At 34.2% G+C, this 21,784-nt stretch overlaps 2 non-coding genes across 2 annotated transcripts; both read left to right on the top strand.

Moving 5' to 3' along the window:
• The first annotated feature begins 372 nt into the window (after positions 1 to 372).
• On the top strand, positions 373 to 445 carry Trnaf-gaa (transfer RNA phenylalanine (anticodon GAA)). The gene has a single exon. It is a non-coding gene; the product is annotated as a tRNA-Phe (tRNA).
• A 20,043-nt stretch (positions 446 to 20,488) lies between these two features.
• Trnaf-gaa (transfer RNA phenylalanine (anticodon GAA)) lies at positions 20,489 to 20,561 on the top strand. Its single transcript has one exon. It is a non-coding gene; the product is annotated as a tRNA-Phe (tRNA).
• The last annotated feature ends 1,223 nt before the right edge of the window (positions 20,562 to 21,784 follow it).

Genomic DNA, 21,784 nt, shown 5'->3' with positions numbered 1-21,784 from the left:
GACACCCGGACACAAATAACGACCGGGACACAGGGAATATAAATGACGACCGGGACACAGGGATTGTTCGAATAGAAATTACAGACCGGGACACCGGGACACAAATGACGACCGGGACACCGGGACACAGGGAATATAAATGACGACCGGGACACTCAAAGAGAAATTACAAACTGGGACACCGGGACACAGGTAATATAAATGACGACCGGGACACAGGGACACATCATTAGAATAATGAGGTATAGATCTGAATACGGATATATATATATATATATATATATATATATATATATATATATATATATATATATATATATATATATATAGATTATTTTCATCATAACGTATTTGAAAAATAATTTGTAATAAGCCGAAATAGCTCAGATGGGAGAGCGTTAGACTGAATATCTAAAGGTCCCTGGTTCGATCCCAGGTTTCGGCAAATTTTTTTTGCTTCCTTCCCATGTTGCATGTTCAAGAGTCAGTAAACCTGACAATCTATTTATATGCACAGACAATGGGACAGCGAAGAATGTTGTATATTCGCATGTTTTATGTAGTTAAAAACATATATTTATATCTATCTCTATTCACAGGTGGGACACAGGGACACAACTACAATGGCGCGTAACTAATATGGCACGTAACGACTTACGCGCGCGGGGGGGCTTGGGGGGGCGCGAAGCGCCCCACCAACTAGGTGTTGGGGTGGCGCGAAGCGCCACCCCAACAGCTAGTATATATATATATATATATATATATATATATATATATATATATATATATATATATATATATATATATATATATATATATATATATATATATATAACTTAAACTATATGTAAATTATAACAAATCAAATCATACTCTGGGGATTCGATTTTTTTTTTCCTCAAATAAAAAATTATAGAAAAACATGCGAAATTGGGAAAAAAAAAAATTCTATTTTTGCCAAGTTTAAATCATGCCCGGGCAATATTTGCAGTAAATGTCGAGAAGACAAAGAGGAGACGTAACAAGTAAAATAGTAAAGGGGAAGGGTGTTTTTTTTGCAATTGGAAAACAATCGACCAAACATTAAGAAAACTCCGCCAATTACGATTGAAATACTGGAAGTCACAGTGAAGACAGTGGCCAAAGATGACTGAAACATGGGTATGCTAAAAAAAACATTAAGAACGCTAGAAAAATATGTGAAACTGGGAAAATTTAACTATTTCCAAACATGTTTCAATCATGCCTAGATATGAGAAGACGCAGAGAAAGGTAGAATAGTAAAGGCCAATAAGACTTATTTTCTATTTTTCGCAATTGAATTTATTTTCCGCTTATTTTTCAGTTTTTTCCTTTTTTTCATTTTTTTTTATTTTTTATTTTTTTTTAGTTTTTTACCTTTTTTTAGTTTTTTTAGTTTTTTTAGTTTTTTAGCTTTTTTACTTTTTTTATTAGTTTTTAGTTTTTTTTGTAGTTTTTGCCTTTTTTTAGTTTTTTCAGTTTTTTTTTAGTTTTTTATTGGTTTTTACCTTTATTTTAGCTTATTTTTCAGTTTTTTCTTTTTTTTTAGTTTTTTTTAGTTTTTAGTTTTTTTTTAGTTAATATATATATATATATATATATATATATATATATATATATATATATATATATATATATATATATATATATATATATATATATATATATATATATATATATATATATATATATATATATATATATATATATATATATTTAACTACGTAAAACTTGCGAATATACAACATTCTTTGCTGTCCCATTGTCTGTGCATATAAATAGATTGTCAGGTTTACCGACTCTTGAACATGCAACATATAATGGTCCATGGCTGACACCCTCTCTCACCGAGTGACTACTCCAGCATGTTCATTTTGGTGTTTTAAATGGTATATTATTAACCAAATTAATGTGTTTTACAATATACTAAGCATCGTCATAACAAAAATGACGACAACTAATTTCATGACGTCAGCCGACACAGAAACATGACGTCACCTGATCCACAGATCCACAGACAGACAACTTATTTTTATATATATAGAAGATATATATATATATATATATATATATATATATATATATATATATATATATATATATATATATATATATATATATATATATATATATATATATATATAGATTAAATTTATACTATTATTTATAGTAGTTGTATTATTCCTAATATTTTAAGATTGATACTATAGTCTCAATCGTAATTCCTTGTTGAATTCCGTCATAAGTTAAAATGTCTCCAATCACAATGTTTGATGATGTTTCTCCTTTTATTACGCCTAACACAGGGGTATGTCCGGCCTGTTTTGCATCCTGGCTTCTTTGAAGCGTAAAATTAGAAAGGTGTTACTACTACTAATATTAACAATTCACCGCAGCACCAAACTGCCTGAGGTCAATGCAGCTACGCAAGCTCCTCCTCCATCCCAATCTATTCAAACCCTCCCCCGTCAAACCCTCCCAGGAAGATCCCTTTTCGTTTAAATCTGATAGGAGAGAGGCCTTCAAAAAATCAACAAGAAACATCTTAATTGAAGAAAGAGGCTGCACCGGCGAAAGCATGAAATAATTCATTTACTAAAAGAATTAATTAATATGATACCTTGTGATAGCGTAGTGGATTGAGCCGATTCTTATGATTGAGGGTTACATGGTTCGATCCTGTGTTTCGCAGGGAGTCTGAATTAAATCTTTTTAGAAATATTTTATTCTAATTGTTGCCCTATTAAACTTGTTGATAATATTTTAGATGGAAAAAAATTTGGAATATGAACTTAATGATCCCATCCCCTTTCTTTAGCTGTTCCTATAAGCGAAAACAAAACTTTTACCAATTCACCATATATCCCGAGACTCAGTGACCCCTCGTCAATACCTCGCTCTTTACACAAAAGTTCGAATTGTCTTCCAATTTTTTTTTTAAGAATGACCCCTAAATCACAAAGGCCGTTTAATAAGAATAAATAGCTCTTTTGAAGTTACTAAAAATACTTTAGAGTAAAGAGCGAGGTATTGAGGGGACGAACCCCCTCATATATGTAATAATTTCTATTCGCTTAATCTTATAATGTTGCTCCTTACTTTCATTTGAAAAAACTTGCCTGTTTGCAAAAAACTGGCCAAATTCCTGTTGCTTGAAAAACCCTTAATTGCTGTATTCATAGAGGTGCTTTGAATAAACGCTGATCCGAAGAGCGTTGAAATTTGAAACAGGCTTACGACTTTCTCTGGGTTGCAACAAAGCCAATTTCGAAGCTTGTCAGTTTAGTGAGGAACGAAACGACATTATCTCCTGCGTAGTTTATAGAGGCCTTAGAATATGCTAACAAAAAAAATTAATATGACCTGTTATATAATACAAATATGATTTAATTCAGACTCCCTGCGACACGCGGGATCGAACCATGAAACCCTCAATCATAAGAATTGGCTCAATCCACTACGCTATCACAAGGTATCATATTAATTAATTCTTTCAGTAAATGAATTGTTTCATTCTTTCGCCGGTGCAGCCTCTTTCTTCAATTAAGATGTTTCTTGTTGATTTTTTGAAGGCCTCTCTCCTATCAGATTTAAACGAAAAGGGATCTTCCTGGGAAAGTTTGACGGGGGTATATATATATATATATATATATATATATATATATATATATATATATATATATATATATATATATATATATATATATATATATATATATATACTAGCTTTTGGGGTGGCGCTTCGCGCCACCCCAACACCTAGTTGGTGGGGGCGCTTCGCGCCCCCCCAAGCCCCCCCGCGCGCGTAAGTCGTTACGCGCCATAATAGTTACGCGCCATTGTAGTTGTGTCCCTATGTCCCACCTGTGAATATAGATAGATATATATATATATGGTTTTAACTACGTAAAACTTGCGAATATACAACATTCTTTGCTGTCCCATTGTCTTTGCATATAAATAGATTGTCAGGTTTACCGACTCTTGAACATGCAACATATAATGGTCCATGGGAAAACAATCTGTATTCAGATCTATACCTCATGATTCAAATGATTGCCCTTGAGCTTTGTTGATGGTGATTGCTAATCGACCATTCCCTGTCCCGGTGTCCCGGTCGTCATTTACATCCCCCTGTTTCCTCCGGTGTCCCCGTTGTAGTTGTGTCCCTGTGTCCCGGTCGTCATTTATATTCCCTGTGTCCCGGTCGTCATTTGTATCCCGGTGTCCCGGTCTGTATATACATTCGTTTTTTAGTTTTGTTTTTCTCCTTTATTTTTTTCCTTTTTTTTTCTTTTTTAGCTTATTTAGATTTTTAGATTTTTTAGTTTTTTTTATTAGTTTTTAGTTTTTTTTTCTTTTTAGTTTTTTTGTCCCGGTCGTCATTTATATCCCCCTGTTTCCCCCGGTGTCCCCGTTGTAGTTGTGTCCCTGTGTCCCGGTCGTCATTTATATTCCCTGTGTCCCGGTCGTCATTTGTATCCCGGTGTACCGGTCTGTATATACATTCGTTTTTTAGTTTTGTTTTTCTCCTTTATTTTTTTCCTTTTTTTTTCTTTTTTAGTTTATTTAGATTTTTAGATTTTTTAGTTTTTTTATTAGTTTTTAGTTTTTTTTTCTTTTTAGTTTTTTTGTAGTTTTTACCTTCTTTTTAGTTTTGTTAATTTTTTTTTTACTTATGTCCTGGTCGTCATTTATACTCCCTATGTCCCGGTGCTTTGTTGATTGCTAATCGAACATTCCTTTTGTCCTGGTCGCTTTCTCTTTGAGTGTCGTCATTTATTTTTTTCTTTTTTAGTTCTTTTAGTTTTTACCTTTTTTAGTTTTTTTTAGTTTTTTAGATGAAAATTTTTTTTTAGTTTTTTCCTTTTTTTCTTTTTAGTTTTTATTGGTTTTTACCTTTATGTTAGCTTATTTTTCAGTTTTTTCCTTTTTTTTAGTTTTTTTTTATTTTTTATTTTTTTTAGTTTTTTACCTTTTTTTAGTTTTTTTAGTTTTTTTAGTTTTTTTAGTTTTTTAGCTTTTTTACTTTTTTTATTAGTTTTTAGTTTTTTTGTAGTTTTTGCCTTTTTTTAGTTTTTTCAGTTTTTTTTTTAGTTTTTTATTGGTTTTTACCTTTATTTTAGCTTATTTTTCAGTTTTTTCCTTTTTTTTATTTTATTTTAGTTTTTAGTTTTTTTAGTTTTTTACCTTTTTTTAGTTTTTTTAGTTTTTTTAGTTTTTTAGCTTTTTTATTTTTTTTATTAGTTTTTAGTTTTTTTGTAGTTTTTGCCTTTTTTTTAGTTTTTTTAGTTTTTTAGCTTTTTTATTAGTTTTTAGTTTTTTTTGTAGTTTTTGCCTTTTTTTAGTTTGACAACTTATTTTTATATATATAGATAGTTTTTTTCTTACTTATGTCCTGGTCGTCATTTATACTCCCTGTGTCCCGGTGCTTTGTTGATTGCTAATCGAACATTCCTTTTGTCCTGGTCGCTTTCTCTTTGAGTGTCGTCATTTATTAGTTTTTTCCTTTTTTTCTTTTTAGTTTTTTATTGGTTTTTACCTTTATTTTAGCTTATTTTTCAGTTTTTTCCTTTTTTTTATTTTTTTTTTATTTTTTATTTTTTTTAGTTTTTTACCTTTTTTTAGTTTTTTTAGTTTTTTTAGTTTTTTAGCTTTTTTACTTTTTTTATTAGTTTTTAGTTTTTTTTGTAGTTTTTGCCTTTTTTTAGTTTTTTCAGTTTTTTTTTTTAGTTTTTTATTGGTTTTTACCTTTATAGTTTTTTTAGTTTTTTAGCTTTTTTATTTTTTTTATTAGTTTTTAGTTTTTTTTGTAGTTTTTGCCTTTTTTTAGTTTTTTCAGTTTTGACGTCACCTGATCCAGTTTTTTCAGATGACGTCACCTGACACATCCATCCACACATCCACAGACAGACAACTTATTTTTATATATATAGATATATATATGTGTGTTTTTAACTACGTAAAACTGCCCCCCCGCGCGCGTAAGTCGTTACGCGCCATATTAGTTACGCGCCATATTAGTTACGTGCCATTGTAGTTGTGTCCCTGTGTCCCACCTGTGAATATAGATAGATTTATATATGTGTTTCAAACTACATAAAAATTGCGAATATACAACATTCTTGGCTTTCCCATTGTCTGTCCATATACAAAGCCGTATGTACTAATAATGACGTCATATGCAAACGCTCTTTTTACAAACAAACAAACATGCATACACACAACTCGTTTTTATATAGATAGATATATAGATAGATACAATACAAATTAACTACGTAAAACTTGTGAATATACAACAGTCTTCGCTGTCCCATTGTCTGTGCGTATAAATAGATTGTCAGGTTTACCGACCCTCAAAGATGCAACATACAATTGTACATTGGTAAAGAAATCTGTATTAAGATCTATACCGCATTTTTCTAGTGATTGCCCTTGAGCTTTGTTGATGGTGGTTGCAAATGCTAATCGAATTGGGAATTGCAATCTTTTAAATTGAAAAAGCAGATCCGTTGGAATCATGGGAATGCGAGGAATAAGAACAGCCTCACCCTCATAAGGCCCTGTCAAGATTGTGGCATCTATTAGGTTTTCCATTGTTTTTTTTTTACGGCAAGTCGTCATTTATAACTGCATCTCGCAAATGAATGTATTGTTCAGAGCGGAGCTTGGTCTGATTCAGGCGGATATATAGCAAACGTTCTGATTCAATTTTAGCATACATATCCACGACAAATTGGTGAAACAATTCACGGCATTTTAAAATATAATTTTCTTCATCCTGCCGAATCATTAGTCTATAGGAATAATAATGCATTGCACTGCATTTCTTATTCATTTCTTTGTTAGTGGCTGGATTCATCAATTTAATATTAAAGTGATAGCCGTCGGCTCCATCCCAAAAAATGATAGGATATTGTAGGGCATCGTAGCATCGATGAGTTTCAGCAATTCTTAACAACTGAGCGTTTCGCTTATGTAGAATAATATCTCGAGGTAAAAACTGATCACCGACCATAACGATTGCCACTTCGTCGATAGTCGGAGCATTGTATCTACGCACATGTTGGCCAGGAGGCGTTTTGTCAGCGGAAATAACAATTTTATGAGTATCAGTAGGCATCAAATCGATGGCTGTTTTGAACAGACGCACTAAATTATTATTTTCGTGGAAAAGATGTTGCAATTGGGAAACGATTGTCCTTTCAACGTTGGGAGAAATTTCGCAACGTGCATTCAATTCAGAATTTCTATCACTGATGAAGTACAATTGTAAAAATTTATGATTCTCGCCTGAGAATGGTAGAAGGGACCCTGCTTTATGATAAATTTGCCCTTTTACTTTGAAAGTAGACATAAATTGATCTGGATTTTCGATTTGGGCTCCAAACGACGTCATTTGGAAACATGAGTTGTATTGTCTGATTTTTGACAAAAAACGCTTAGATTCTGACGTAGTTCCAGTAAGGAAAGTCTTCAATGGCTCTGGTGGTGCAGCCAATAGAGGAAGTTTAACTTTTCCTGAGGCGCAACACATTCCCATTGTTTCACCATTGAATTTCAAGGCCTTGCAATAGGGACAAATTTTAGACATTGTCCCGATTTGAACACATCTACTCAAGCTATAATCATCGACTGGGTTGTACCTGAATGCCAGGCGATAACTTTCAGATTGCTCTGATTCCTCGGCACGCTTTCTTTTCTTACTTTCTCTATCAGCAGCAAGCCTGATTTCTTGCTGTTCTTGTAATTCCTCGGCACGCTTTCTTTTCTTACTTTCTCTATCAGCAGCAAGCCTGATTTCTTGCTGTTCTTGTGATTCCTCGGCACGCTTTCTTTTCTTACTTTCTCTATCAGCAGCAAGCCTGATTTCTTGCTGTTCTTGTAATTCCTCGGCACGCCTTCTTTTTTCACATTCTCTTTTAGCAGCAAGTCTGCTTCTGCGTTGCTCTGGTAGTTCCTCGGCATGCTTTCTGTTCTTTCTTTCTCTATCAGCCTCAAGCCTGTTTCCCTGCTGGTCTTTTGATTCCTCGGCACGCCTTCTTTTTTCACTTTCTCTTTTAGCAGCAAGTCTGCTTCTGCGTTGCTCTGGTAGTTCCTCGGCATGCAGCCTCAAGCCTGTTTCCCTGCTGGTCTTTTGATTCCTCGGCACGCCTTCTTTTTTCACTTTCTCTTTTAGCAGCAAGTCTGCTTTCGCGTTGCTCTGGTAGTCAGCAGCAAGTTTTTTGGCATAGACTCTTTGAGCATCTTCATCAGTCATTGTAAACTTAAATATTAATAGATTTCTACGCGAACATATGTCTTATATAACTTGAATGACGTCACCTTCAAAGCAAAAATGACGGCAACTAATTTCATGACGTCAGCCGAAACATGACGTCACCTGATCCACAGATCCACAGACAGACAGACAACTTATTTTTATATATATAGATAGATAGATATATATATATATATATATATATATATATATATATATATATATATATATATATATATATATATATATATATATATATATTTAACTACGTAAAACTTGCGAATATACAACATTCTTTGCTGTCCCATTGTCTGTGCACATAAATAGATTGTCAGGTTTACCGACTCTTGAACAGGCAACATATAATGGTCCATGGCTGACACCCTCTCTCACCGAGTGACTACTCCAGCATGTTCATTTTGGTGTTTTAAATGCAAACGCTCTTTTTACAAACAAACAAACATGCATACACACAACTCGCGCGCGTAAGTCGTTACGCGCCATATTAGTTACGCGCCATTGTAGTTGTGTCCCTGTGTCCCACCTGTGAATATAGATATAGCAAATTTTTTTTGCTTCCTTCCCATGTTGCATGTTCAAGAGTCAGTAAACCTGACAATCTATTTATATGCACAGACAATGGGACAGCGAAGAATGTTGTATATTCGCATGTTTTATGTAGTTAAAAACATATATTTATATCTATCTCTATTCACAGGTGGGACACAGGGACACAACTACAATGGCGCGTAACTAATATGGCACGTAACGACTTACGCGCGCGGGGGGGCTTGGGGGGGCGCGAAGCGCCCCACCAACTAGGTGTTGGGGTGGCGCGAAGCGCCACCCCAACAGCTAGTATATATATATATATATATATATATATATATATATATATATATATATATATATAACTTAAACTATATGTAAATTATAACAAATCAAATCATACTCTGGGGATTCGATTTTTTTTTTCCTCAAATAAAAAATTATAGAAAAACATGCGAAATTGGGAAAAAAAAAAATTCTATTTTTGCCAAGTTTAAATCATGCCCGGGCAATTTTTGCAGTAAATGTCGAGAAGACAAAGAGGAGACGTAACAAGTAAAATAGTAAAGGGGAAGGGTGTTTTTTTTTTTTGCAATTGGAAAACAATCGACCAAACATTAAGAAAACTCCGCCAATTACGATTGAAATACTGGAAGTCACAGTGAAGACAGTGGCCAAAGATGACTGAAACATGGGTATGCTAAAAAAAACATTAAGAACGCTAGAAAAATATGTGAAACTGGGAAAATTTAACTATTTCCAAACATGTTTCAATCATGCCTAGATATGAGAAGACGCAGAGAAAGGTAGAATAGTAAAGGCCAATAAGACTTATTTTCTATTTTTCGCAATTGAATTTATTTTCCGCTTATTTTTCAGTTTTTTCCTTTTTTTTAGTTTTTTTTTATTTTTTATTTTTTTTTTAGTTTTTTACCTTTTTTTAGTTTTTTTAGTTTTTTTAGTTTTTTAGCTTTTTTACTTTTTTTATTAGTTTTTAGTTTTTTTTGTAGTTTTTGCCTTTTTTTAGTTTTTTCAGTTTTTTTTTAGTTTTTTATTGGTTTTTACCTTTATTTTAGCTTATTTTTCAGTTTTTTCTTTTTTTTTAGTTTTTTTTAGTTTTTAGTTTTTTTTTAGTTAATATATATATATATATATATATATATATATATATATATATATATATATATATATATATATATATATATATATATATATTTAACTACGTAAAACTTGCGAATATACAACATTCTTTGCTGTCCCATTGTCTGTGCATATAAATAGATTGTCAGGTTTACCGACTCTTGAACATGCAACATATAATGGTCCATGGCTGACACCCTCTCTCACCGAGTGACTACTCCAGCATGTTCATTTTGGTGTTTTAAATGGTATATTATTAACCAAATTAATGTGTTTTACAATATACTAAGCATCGTCATAACAAAAATGACGACAACTAATTTCATGACGTCAGCCGACACAGAAACATGACGTCACCTGATCCACAGATCCACAGACAGACAACTTATTTTTATATATATAGAAGATATATATATATATATATATATATATATATATATATATATATATATATATATATATATATATAGATTAAATTTATACTATTATTTATAGTAGTTGTATTATTCCTAATATTTTAAGATTGATACTATAGTCTCAATCGTAATTCCTTGTTGAATTCCGTCATAAGTTAAAATGTCTCCAATCACAATGTTTGATGATGTTTCTCCTTTTATTACGCCTAACACAGGGGTATGTCCGGCCTGTTTTGCATCCTGGCTTCTTTGAAGCGTAAAATTAGAAAGGTGTTACTACTACTAATATTAACAATTCACCGCAGCACCAAACTGCCTGAGGTCAATGCAGCTACGCAAGCTCCTCCTCCATCCCAATCTATTCAAACCCTCCTCCGTCAAACCCTCCCAGGAAGATCCCTTTTCGTTTAAATCTGATAGGAGAGAGGCCTTCAAAAAATCAACAAGAAACATCTTAATTGAAGAAAGAGGCTGCACCGGCGAAAGCATGAAATAATTCATTTACTAAAAGAATTAATTAATATGATACCTTGTGATAGCGTAGTGGATTGAGCCGATTCTTATGATTGAGGGTTACATGGTTCGATCCTGTGTTTCGCAGGGAGTCTGAATTAAATCTTTTTAGAAATATTTTATTCTAATTGTTGCCCTATTAAACTTGTTGATAATATTTTAGATGGAAAAAAATTTGGAATATGAACTTAATGATCCCATCCCCTTTCTTTAGCTGTTCCTATAAGCGAAAACAAAACTTTTACCAATTCACCATATATCCCGAGACTCAGTGACCCCTCGTCAATACCTCGCTCTTTACACAAAAGTTCGAATTGTCTTCCAATTTTTTTTTTAAGAATGACCCCTAAATCACAAAGGCCGTTTAATAAGAATAAATAGCTCTTTTGAAGTTACTAAAAATACTTTAGAGTAAAGAGCGAGGTATTGAGGGGACGAACCCCCTCATATATGTAATAATTTCTATTCGCTTAATCTTATAATGTTGCTCCTTACTTTCATTTGAAAAAACTTGCCTGTTTGCAAAAAACTGGCCAAATTCCTGTTGCTTGAAAAACCCTTAATTGCTGTATTCATAGAGGTGCTTTGAATAAACACTGATCCGAAGAGCGTTGAAATTTGAAACAGGCTTACGACTTTCTCTGGGTTGCAACAAAGCCAATTTCGAAGCTTGTCAGTTTAGTGAGGAACGAAACGACATTATCTCCTGCGTAGTTTATAGAGGCCTTAGAATATGCTAACAAAAAAAATTAATATGACCTGTTATATAATACAAATATGATTTAATTCAGACTCCCTGTGACACGCGGGATTGAACCATGAAACCCTCAATCATAAGAATTGGCTCAATCCACTACGCTATCACAAGGTATCATATTAATTAATTCTTTCAGTAAATGAATTGTTTCATTCTTTCGCCGGTGCAGCCTCTTTCTTCAATTAAGATGTTTCTTGTTGATTTTTTGAAGGCCTCTCTCCTATCAGATTTAAACGAAAAGGGATCTTCCTGGGAAAGTTTGACGGGGGTATATATATATATATATATATATATATATATATATATATATATATATATATATATATATATATATATATGTGTTTTTAACTACGTAAAACTTGTGAATATACAACATTCTTTGCTGTCCCATTGTCTGTGCATATAAATAGATTTTCAGGTTTACCGACTCTTGAACATGCAACATATAATGGTCCATGGGAAAACAATCCGTATTCAGATCTATACCTCATGATTCTAATGATTGCCCTTGAGCTTTGTTGATGGTGATTGCTAATCGACCATTCCCTGAGTCGCCATCGTCGTTTATATATCCCCCTGTGCACCCCGGCGTCCCCTTTGTAGTTATGTCCCTGTGTCCCGGTCGTCATTTATATTCCCTGTGTCCCGGTCGTCATTTGTGTCCCGGTGTTCCAGTCTGTGATTTCTCTTTGAGTGTCCCGGGCGTCATTTATATTCCTTGTGTCCCGGTGTCCCGGTCGTCATTTATATCCCCCTGTGCCCCCCGGCGTCCCCATTGTAGTTGTGTCCCTGTGTCCCGGTCGTCATTTATATTCCCTGTGTCCCGGTCGTCATTTGTATCCCGGTGTCCCGGTCTGTATATACATTCGTTTTTTAGTTTTGTTTTTCTCCTTTATTTTTTCCTTTTTTCTTTTTTTTCTTTTTTAGTTTATTTAGATTTTTAGATTTTTTAGTTTTTTTATTAGTTTTTAGTTTTTTTGTAGTTTTTACCATTTTTTTAGTTTTTTTACTTTTTTTTTTACTTATGTCACAGACAACACACACAGACAACTTATTTTTATATATATAGATATAGATATAGTTTCTTTTTTAGTTTTAATTTTTTTTAGTTTTGCAGCTTTTTAGTTTTTTTAGCTTTTTTTCTTTTTAGTTTTTTACCTTTTTATGGCACTTGGTATTAACCAAGTGACATATAGCAATCGCAAATTCTGTCGTTCAATGTTTATTCTAACATTGACAGTTGGAAAAATCTTCACGTACCAAGCATGCTAAAGCTCAACAACTTATAATAAACCTCAAATTTAAGTATCGGTTTTAAGGTTTTCGAATTACTTTAATCTATTGTCAAAATATTTTGAAATATTTATGCAATTCCCAGTTTTTACATTTTTAATTTCAATTTTCTTTTTCTTCTTTATTTTTCAGACGTAAATACATATCGTCGAACCTTTTTTTTTTAACTAAAATCTGGTAGGCATTGATAACCTTATCCAAGTCAAAATCCCAAACCCAATCATCATCGCTATCATTTTCAGCTTTGATACGTTTTTACTCTCGCTGTCCAGGTTGATCTTCATCTAATTGCGTGGTTTTGCGTTCTTTAGCCGCAAGCCTTTTGGCATTAACTCTTTGAGCAGCGTCCTCGGCTGTTTCTTCTGTTGTAGGATTTGGTAACATTCTATCTTTTTCAATGTTTTTCAATTTGTCAGTGTTTATTCTAACATTGACTGTTAGAAAAAATTTTACGTGCCAAGCATGCTAACACTCAACAATTTATAATAAACCTCAAAATTATAAATATCTGTTATAAGGTTTTTGAATTACTTTAATCTATTGTCAAAATATATAGAAATATTTATGCAATTTCCAGTTTCTATATTTTTAGTTTCAGTTTGCTTTTCAGTTTAGTTTCTAAGAAATTCAATCTCTTTTAATACTGTTGTCTTTTCAAAGATATTTGATTATTCAAGCAAGCCGTAACGGACAGACAACTTATTTTTATATAAGTTGGAGCGCCACCCCAACAGCTAGTATATATATATATATATATATATAGATATATATATATATATATCTAAAGCGTTATATATCTAAAGCGTTATATATATAAAAATAAGTTGTCTGTCTGTGGATCAGGTGACGTCATTTGTCTGTGTCGACTGACGTGTCATGAAGTTAGTTGTCGTCATTTTTGCTATGACGGTGACGTCATTAAAGATATTTAAGACATATATGTTCACGTAGAAACCTATTAATGTTTAAGTTTAAAATGACTGATGAACTTACAACGGCAAAAGCCGATGAAGATGCTCAAAGAGTCTATGCCAAAAAACTTGCAGCTGATAGAGAAAGTCAGAAAAGAAAGCGTGCCGAGGAATCAAAAGAACAGCAAGGAAACAGGCTTGAGGCTAAAGAACGCAAAACCGCGCAGTTAGATGAAGATCCACCTGGACAGCGAGAGTCAAAACATATCAAAACTGAAAATGATAGCGATGATGATTGGGTTTGGGATTTTGACTTGGATAAGGTCATCAATGCCTACCAGATTTTAGTTAAGAAAACGAAGGTTCGGCGATATGTATTTCATAGTGAAGCTGAAAAATAAAGAAGAAAAAGAAAACTGAAAAAAGAAAAAAATGTAAAAAATATGACGACCGGGACACAGGGAATATAAATGACGACCAGGACACGCTGAAAAATAAAGAAGAAAAAGAACGCACCATATTAGTTACGCGCCATTGTAGTTGTGTCCCTTTGTACAGCCTATGAATATAGATAGATTTATATATGTGTTTTAAACTACGTAAAATTTGCGAAAGAGAAATTTCTAATTGTAAAATGACTGAAGAACCTACAATGGCAACACCCGAGGAAGCAGCTCAAAACGAATGTATTCAAGCCGAAGTAGCTGAATATCTATATATATAAAAATAAGTTGTTTGTCTGTGTGTCTGTCTGTGGATCAGGTGACGTCATGTTTCTGTGTTGACTGACGTCATGAAATTAGTTGTCGCCATTTTTGCTTTGAAGGTGACGTCATTCAAGATATTTAAGACATATGTTCACGTAGAAATCTATTAATGTTTAAGTTTACAACGACTGATGAACTTACAATGGCAAAAGCCGATGAAGATGCTCAAAGAGTCTATGCCAAAAAACTTGCTGCTAATAGAGAAAGTCAGAAAAGAAAGCGTGCCGAGGAACTACCAGAGCAACGCGAAAGCAGACTTGCTGCTAAAAGAGAAAGTGAAAAAAGAAGGCGTGCCGAGGAATCAAAAGAACAGCAAGGAAACAGGCTTGAGGCTGATAGAGAAAGAAAGAACAGAAAGCGTGCCGAGGAATCAAAAGAACAGCAAGGAAACAGGCTTGAGGCTGATAGAGAAAGAAAGAACAGAAAGCGTGCCGAGGAACTACCAGAGCAACGCGGAAGCAGACTTGCTGCTAAAAGAGAAAGTGAAAAAAGAAGGCGTGCCGAGGAATTACAAGAAAAGCAAGAAATCAGGCTTGCTGCTGATAGAGAAAGTAAGAAAAGAAAGCGTGCCGAGGAATCACAAGAACAGCAAGGAATCAGGCTTGCTGCTGATAGAGAAAGTAAGAAAAGAAAGCGTGCCGAGGAATCAGAGCAACCTGAAAGTTATCGCCTGGCATTCAGGTACAACCCAGTCGATGATTATAGCTTGAGTAGATGTGTTCAAATCGGGACAATGTCTAAAATTTGTCCCTATTGCAAGGCCTTGAAATTCAATGGTGAAACAATGGGAATGTGTTGCGCCTCAGGAAAAGTTAAACTTCCTCTATTGGCTGCACCACCAGAGCCATTGAAGACTTTCCTTACTGGAACTACGTCAGAATCTAAGGGTTTTTTGTCAAAAATCAGAAAATACAACTCATGTTTCCAAATGACGTCGTTTGGAGCCCAAATCGAAAATCCAGATCAATTTATGTCTACTTTCAAAGTAAAAGGGCAAATTTATCATAGAGCAGGGTCCCTTCTACCATTCTCAGGCGAGAATCATAAATTTTTACAATTGTACTTCATCAGTGATAGAAATTCTGAATTGAATGCACGTTGCGAAATTTCTCCCAACGTTGAAAGGACAATCGTTTCCCAATTGCAACATCTTTTCCACGAAAATAATAATTTAGTGCGTCTGTTCAAAACAGCCATCGATTTGATGCCTACTGATACGCATAAAATTGTTATTTCCGCTGACAAAACACCTCCTGGCCAACATGTGCGTAGATACAATGCTCCAACTATCGACGAAGTGGCAATCGTTATGGTCGGTGATCAGTTTTTACCTCGAGATATTATTCTTCATAAGCGAAACGCTCAGTTGTTAAGAATTGCTGAAACTCATCGATGCTACGATGCCCTACAATATCCTATCATTTTTTGGGATGGAGCCGACGGCTATCACTTTAATATTAAATTGATGAATCCAGCCACTAACAAAGAAATGAACAAGAAATGCAGTGCAATGCATTATTATTCCTATAGACTAATGATTCGGCAGGATGAAGAAAATTATATTTTAAAATGCCGTGAATTGTTTCACCAATTCGTCGTTGATATGTATGCTAAAATTGAATCAGAACGTTTGCTATATATCCGCCTGAATCAGACCAAGCTCCACTCTGAACAATACATTCATTTGCGAGATGCAGTTATAAATGACGGTAATACCACAAACGTTGGAAGATTAACAATTTTACCTTCGTCATATGCTGGCAGTCCCCGTCATATGCATGAATATGCTCAAGATGCTATTGCGTATGTTCGTCTCTATGGTCGTCCAGATTTATTTATTACATTTACATGTAATCAATCTTGGGACGAGATACTGCAGCTTTTACTTCAAGGACAATCGGCGGTTCATAGGCATGACATTACGGCCCGTGTCTTCCGGCAAAAGTTGAAATCACTGATAAACTACATTGTAAAACTTGAAGTGTTTGGGTCAGTGCGATGCTGGATGTACTCAGTGGAATGGCAAAAACGAGGTTTGCCACACGCACATATACTAATCTGGCTATATAAAAAAATTACTTCGAACGAAATTGATGATGTGATTTCCGCTGAAATACCTGATAAAAATGTCGATAAGGGGTTACATGATATTATTGTAAAAAATATGATACATGGACCTTGCGGAGCACTGAACGAAAATTCACCATGCATGGCCAAAGGAAGGTGCACAAAGCAATATCCTCGACTTTTAGTATCAAACACAATTACTGGCAATGATGGTTACCCACAATATAGAAGAAGATCTACTGAAGATGGCGGTAAAACAGCAATAATAAAGAAGCGTAACGGTACTACCATCGAAGTAGATAACCAGTGGGTTGTTCTATATTCCCCATTATTATCAAAAACATTTAATGCACACATAAACGTTGAATACTGTAACTCCGTAAAGACAATCAAATACATATGTAAATACGTCAACAAAGGCAGTGACATGGCAGTTTTTGGCTTGCAGCCCGAAATCAAAGATTTCGATGAAATCGTACAATATCAGGCTGGAAGGTATATAAGCAGTAATGAAGCTGTTTGGCGAATTCTTTCATTTCCGATACATGAACGTAGTCCAGCTGTTGTTCACTTAGCGGTACATTTACAGAATGGTCAACGTGTTTATTTCACGGAAACCAACGTGCAACAAAGAGTCCTGAATCCACCGGCTACAACATTAACAGCTTTTTTTTTCGCTTTGCAAAAATGATTCTTTTGCAAAAAAACTGCTGTATACTGAAGTGCCTTCGTATTACACGTGGAATACTAAAAATAAAGTATTTGAACGTCGAAAACAGGGTAAGTCAGTCGACGGCCAACCTACCATCTTCAAAGATACCACGATAGGAACACTCTACACCGTTCACCCCAATCAACATGAATGCTTGTTTCTACGCCTGCCTTTGGTGAATGTACCCGGTCCGACATCCTTTGAGTATTTGAGGACTGTAAATGGTACTATACATGACACTTACCGTAGTGCATGCCAAGCTCTGAATTTATTGGAGAATGACCAACACTGGGATAACTGCATCAATGACGCGTGCGAAACGTCAACCCCAAGTCAAATTCGTGCATTGTTTGGCATCATTTTAACAACTTGCTCTCCATCAGCTCCTACAGAGTTATGGGAAAAATATAAGTCAAAAATGTCCGAAGATATACTCCATCGAAAACAGTTAGAGACGTCAGATATGACTTTTGATTTTACATCAGAAATTTATAACTACACTTTAGTTGTTATAGAAGATTTGTGCGTACGTATGGCAAACAAACCTCTTCAGGATTTGGGAATGCCTTCACCTAACCGTATTGCTGCTGTTTCGACATGTGTAGAATTGGATCGTGAACAAAGTTACAGTAAGAGTGATCTATTGTCGTATGTACAAAATAACATTTCCAAGTTAACGTCGGAACAAAAAGACATTTATGATACAATAATGCATTGTGTCGATAACAACGTTGGAGAAATTTTCTTTTTGGATGCGCCAGGAGGTACTGGTAAAACGTTTGTGATAAAACTGATTCTGGCATCAATTCGATCAAAAAATGATATAGCGTTGGCAATTGCGTCGTCCGGAATAGCCGCAACTTTGCTGCCATGTGGAAGAACTGCTCATTCCGCTTTGAAATTGCTTCTGAACTTGCATTCTACAGAAACTCCCACGTGCAATATTTCCAAATCATCTGGGATGGGTAAAGTATTGCAGCAATGCAAACTTATTATTTGGGATGAGTGCACAATGGCACACAAAAAATCGCTCGAGGCTCTGGATCAATGCTTGAAAGATTTTCGAGGGAAGTCGAAACCCTTTGGCAGCACATTAAATTGCTTGCGGGAGATTTCAGGCAAACATTACCTATAATACCTAGATCAACTCCTGCAGACGAAATGAATGCTTGCCTGAAAAATTCGAATTTATGGGCACACGTAAAAACATAAAAATATAAACCCACCAAAGCTTTGCAATGGCACTCGACTTGCCGTAAAAAAAAACAATGGAAAACCTAATAGAGGCCACAATCTTGACAGGGCCTTTTGAGGGTGAGGCTGTTCTTATTCCTCGCATTCCCATGATTCCAACGGATCTGCCTTTTCAATTTAAAAGATTGCAATTCCCAATTCGATTAGCATTTACAATCACCATTAACAAAGCTCAAGGTCAATCATTAGAAAAATGTGGTATAGATCTTAATACTGATTGTTTTTCCCATGGACAATTGTACGTTGCATGTTCGAGGGTCGGTAAACCTGACAATCTATTTATATGCAGCGGCAATTGGACAGCGAAGAATGTTGTATATTCGCAAGTTTTACGCAGTTAATTTGTATTTTGGAACCAAATGAAGCGGTTAATTATCCATCTGGATTTTTAAATTCCATAGATCCTTCAGGGTTTCCACCACACGTGCTACAACTAAAAATAGGCGTACCAATAATACTTTTAAGAAATATCAACCCACCAAAGCTTTGCAATGGCACGCGACTTGCCGTAAAAAAAAACAATGGAAAACCTAATAGAGGCCACAATCTTGACAGGGCCTTATGAGGGTGAGGCTGTTCTTATTCCTCGCATTCCCATGATTCCAACGGATCTGCTTTTTCAATTTAAAAGATTGCAATTCCCAATTCGATTAGCATTTGCAACCACCATCAACAAAGCTCAAGGGCAATCACTAGAAAAATGCGGTATAGATCTTAATACAGATTGCTTTACCAATGTACAATTGTATGTTGCATCTTTGAGGGTCGGTAAACCTGACAATCTATTTATACGCACAGACAATGGGACAGCGAAGACTGTTGTATATTCACAAGTTTTACGTAGTTAATTTGTATTGTATCTATCTATCTATATAAAAACGAGTTGTGTGTATGCATGTTTGTTTGTTTGTAAAAAAAGCGTTTGCATATGACGTCATTATTAGTACATACGGCTTTGTATATGGACAGACAATGGGAAAGCCAAGAATGTTGTATATTCGCAAATTTTACGTAGTTTGAAACACATATATAAATCTATCTATATTCACAGGTGGGACACAGGGACACAACTACAATGGCGCGTAACTAATATGGCGCGTAACGACTTACGCGCGCGAGTTGTGTGTATGCATGTTTGTTTGTTTGTAAAAAGAGCGTTTGCATATGACGTCATTATTAGTGCATACGGCTTTGTATATGCACAGACAATGGGAAAGCCAAGAATGTTGTATATTCGCAATTTTTACGTAGTTTAACTCCTGCAGACGAAATGAATGCTTGCCTGAAAAATTCTAATTTATGGGCACACGTAAAAATATTAAAATTTTATATATATATATATATATATATATATATAGTTGGTGGGGGCGCGAAGCGCCCCCACCAACTAGGTGTTGGTGAAAGACAGAGGGAATATAAGTTACGACCGGGAACCTCAAAGAGAAATTACAGACTGGGACACCCGGACACAAATAACGACCGGGACACAGAGAATATAAATGACGACCGGGACATAGGGATTGTTCGAATAGAAATTACAGACCGGGACACCGGGACACAAATGACGACCGGGACACCGGGACACTCAAAGAGAAATTACAAACTGGGACACCGGGACACAGGGAATATAAATGACGACCGGGACACAGGGACACATCATTAGAATAATGAGGTATAGATCTGAATACGGATATATATATATATATATATATATATATATATATATATATATATATATATATATATATATATATATATATATATATATATATATATATATATATAGATTATTTTCATCATAACGTATTTGAAAAATAATTTGTAATAAGCCGAAATAGCTCAGATGGGAGAGCGTTAGACTGAATATCTAAAGGTCCCTGGTTCGATCCCAGGTTTCGGCAAATTCTTTTTGCTTCCTTCCCATGTTGCATGTTCAAGAGTCAGTAAACCTGACAATCTATTTATATGCACAGACAATGGGACAGCGAAGAATGTTGTATATTCGCATGTTTTATGTAGTTAAAAACATATATTTATATCTATCTCTATTCACAGGTGGGACACAGGGACACAACTACAATGGCGCGTAACTAATATGGCACGTAACGACTTACGCGCGCGGGGCGGCTTGGGGGGTTGCGAAGCGCCCCCCCAACTAGGTGTTGGGGTGGCGCGAAGCGCCACCCCAACAGCTAGTATATATATATATATATATATATATATATATATATATATATATATATATATATATATATATATATATATATATATATATATATATATATATATATATATATATATATATATATATAACTTAAACTATATGTAAATTATAACAAATCAAATCATACTCTGGGGATTCGATTTTTTTTTTCCTCAAATAAAAAATTATAGAAAAACATGCGAAATTGGGAAAAAAAAAATTCTATTTTTGCCAAGTTTAAATCATGCCCGGGCAATATTTGCAGTAAATGTCGAGAAGACAAAGAGGAGACGTAACAAGTAAAATAGTAAAGGGGAAGGGTGTTTTTTTTTTTGCAATTGGAAAACAATTGACCAAACATTAAGAAAACTCCGCCAATTACGATTGAAATACTGGAAGTCACAGTGAAGACAGTGGCCAAAGATGACTGAAACATGGGTATGCTAAAAAAAACATTAAGAACGCTAGAAAAATATGTGAAACTGGGAAAATTTAACTATTTCCAAACATGTTTCAATCATGCCTAGATATGAGAAGACGCAGAGAAAGGTAGAATAGTAAAGGCCAATAAGACTTATTTTCTATTTTTCGCAATTGAATTTATTTTCCGCTTATTTTTCAGTTTTTTCCTTTTTTTTAGTTTTTTTTTATTTTTTATTTTTTTTTAGTTTTTTACCTTTTTTTAGTTTTTTTAGTTTTTTTAGTTTTTTAGCTTTTTTACTTTTTTTTATTAGTTTTTAGTCTTTTTTGTAGTTTTTGCCTTTTTTTAGTTTTTTCAGTTTTTTTTAGTTTTTTATTGGTTTTTACCTTTATTTTAGCTTATTTTTCAGTTTTTTCTTTTTTTTTAGTTTTTTTTAGTTTTTATTTTTTTTTTAGTTTTTTACCTTTTTTTAGTTTTTTTAGTTTTTTAGCTTTTTTATT

This window comes from Artemia franciscana, chromosome 8, assembly GCF_032884065.1.
Source record: "Artemia franciscana chromosome 8, ASM3288406v1, whole genome shotgun sequence".
Taxonomy (NCBI): Eukaryota; Metazoa; Arthropoda; class Branchiopoda; order Anostraca; family Artemiidae; genus Artemia; species Artemia franciscana.
This window is presented reverse-complemented; position numbering and strand designations above follow the sequence as displayed.